The 2,989-nt window shown below is 35.8% G+C and overlaps 1 pseudogene; it reads left to right on the top strand.

The window, feature by feature from the left end:
• The window catches only part of LOC102874224, a 3,931-nt pseudogene extending 1,861 nt beyond the window's left edge, over positions 1-2,070 (top strand).
• The last annotated feature ends 919 nt before the right edge of the window (positions 2,071-2,989 follow it).

Here is a 2,989-nt window from a genome sequence, read left to right on the forward strand (position 1 = left end):
ATTATCCAGCTCTTACAAAGACTGTAGACTGGATTTGGCAAACCTTAATATCTAAACAAATATTGTTGCTTCTCAATACTCTGGAGAGGTCCCTGACAACAGCTTTGCCTAATTCTATTCATCCTTTGATTTCCTGATTGTTGGTGCCAAGAATGTTGATTGTGGAGCTAAGCAAGCTGTAACTGTTAACAAACTCAACACACACACAAGGACGCAAGAGTGGCATCCAATTCCTAAACTACATACCTCTGGAAAATCTATGAACTTTGATAAATGTCAATAGGTAGAAAAAGGCTTCAGGCCTTTTGTTCATAGGGCCGCTAAAGAGTCATGCTTGACTCGATGGCAATACGCACACATACACACACACACACACATACATATACATACACACATACATACACTGCAAGCTCTGGTAGCCTAGTAGGAAGAAGTTGTGCTGAAATCCTGAAAAAGTGTGGTTCAAATCTACCAACTGCTCCCCTAGAAAAGGATGGATTACCTCCAGCATCATTTCCTGCCTCTGAAAACCCACCAGAGGGCCAGCAACAGGCTAGATCCAACTTGACGGTACACAAAAACACACATGGTAGTCAGTGTGAATATGCTCTAGTGTCTCCAGTCATGCATTTAATGTTGGGCATTTGGCTTGAGTTGTTTCTATTTTCTTGAGCTTGTTTATTTTATATATATGTCACAATTTATTCAACCAATCTTTTATTTATGACCTTTTGGATTATGTCTGGACTTTTTATATTTCAAATATGATGTTGTACGTTGTTGTTGTGTACCATGGAGTAGGAACTGATGCATAGCTGAATTTCCAGCGGACTTTCAGAGGCAGTTAATCATATAGGAGGAGATTGCCAGTTTTCTCCGACTGAGCAGCTGGTGGCCTCAGATCAGTGGCTTTTGGGATTACAGAGCGGCTTATTGCCATTAGACCACTAGAGCTTCCTGCTTATCAGTATGAACATCCCTTTTTTCAAAGGATGTATTCCAAAAAGTAAAATTTCTAAGTATGCATTTGTGTGCACTTTTAAAGGTTGGTGTGTTTAATGCTCTTTTCTAGACTTTCCCCCCCAGTTCGTACTCTAAAACTACTAGAGTATAGATGTACCCCTTTCTTGACATTGTTTCCTACATTAAGTATTATTTTACAAATACATTAGAAAATAAAACCCAGATATATAAACCCCCTCCCCACAATCCCCCCCCTTATTCTCTCTCATTGGCATTGACATCAGTGATTATCAGGCAAACTTTATTTAGGAAAAAAAACTAACCCTATTTAGGAAAAAAATCCCCATTGGCATTAATTTCTACTAGTTATTATGCAATATCAAGTTGGACCCAACTTATAGCTCACTGTCCAGTAAATTTTCAGAGATTGCAAATTGCATGAGGGGTAATTGCCCATCATTTTCTTGCAGAGTAACTGGTGAATTCAAAAGACTTGCCTTTTTGCACTGATTCATAGTAAGGCGGCCCCCTGGCCTCCTGTGTCTGCAGCTCCAGAAGCTTTAACTTCCTGGGTGTGGAAACACTCAAATGTGAGGACCTCAAAATGGGACAATACATTTGTAAAGATCCAAAAACCAAATTATTCCAATTAGCTGTACAAACTGCACAGATCATGGTCTGTGTTTTCCAGCACCCAACATAACTTGCAAGGATTTCAGTGGCAATGAAACACATTTTACTGGAAACAAAGTTGGTTTTTGTTAAGTCCATCTTGCCAAAATATAAATGACTACTCTTACTGAATGACTTACTAAAATGACTACTCTGTTCTCTTTCTTGGATGGTTGGTAGCAGATAGATTTTACTTTGGATACCCAGCCTTGGGTTTGTTAAAGTTTTGCACTGTAGGATTTTGTGGAATTAGGAGCCCAATTGATTTCATTCTTATTTAAAATGCAAATTGTTGGCCTTTCAAATGGAAGTAGTTACATTATAGATTACTATGGAACCAGACTTACAAGGTTTAGTATTACTAATGAAACATTTAGAAAAATACAATTATATCCAAAAAGATTTTTTAAAAGAACTAGAGTTGAGCCTCCTTGATTTTAATGGAGAACTCCTTCTCAATGTATGAATCTCCCAATTCATCTTTTTATATCTTCACATGTTATCTTATGTGTCCTATGAAGTTTTTTGTTATTGATCATTTTGTCATGTCTTAGTTTAAAATATTATCTGACTTTTTAAAAATATAACTTTCTTTGCAAGCCATATGATAAGAAAGTGTTTCTAAGGCTGCTATTTTTATGAGATAGGTGGCATAATCACCTTAATATTCTTTATTATCTTTTCCAGAGACAAGTTGTCATTGCTCATTTTTACTTCTGAAGGATAACATTATGGCTTATTCACAAAAAATTAAATTAACTTGCCTTTTGGGTTGAGAGTGTATCTTCTTACTCACTAGATCACCAATTCCACTAACTTAAGAAGTTATTTTTTTCAAATATGTAAATTATAGAACTCAAACTATATGATAAAAGTAAAAGTAGTATGTATATACTTTGACCCTGTAAAAATCTTAGATATTACTTGTTTGGTAATATGGAACATGAAGAGAGCATCTATGAATAAAACTAGCACAGTTTAGAATCTTCTTAAATTAAGAAAATGTGCTGTCTTCCAAGATTTCATTGTCCTTTATCCTGTGGTGACATTCATTCAGTATTATCCAACAGTAAAATTTATCACACTCTTCCACAAGCAGTGCCTGGGTGTTTCTAACCATAAGATATAGCAGAATAAAAATGAAAGCTTGGTTGACTAAAGCTTATAAATGTCATTATATCAAAATACATTTTTATAACTTACAGAACACTAGGGAGCTCTGGTGAATTAGTAGTAGGGAGGTATACAACCAATTTAAAAGAAGGTTGTTTGAATACACCAGTTGCCTTATGGGAAAGATAGGCATTCTTTCTTCCATGTGATTTAAGGCCTCTGAAAACCCAAAGAAGGGTCA

Source organism: Elephantulus edwardii, unplaced genomic scaffold, assembly GCF_000299155.1.
Source record: "Elephantulus edwardii isolate Elephantulus edwardi_28Jun2011 unplaced genomic scaffold, EleEdw1.0 scaffold00001, whole genome shotgun sequence".
Classification (NCBI taxonomy): domain Eukaryota; kingdom Metazoa; phylum Chordata; class Mammalia; order Macroscelidea; family Macroscelididae; genus Elephantulus; species Elephantulus edwardii.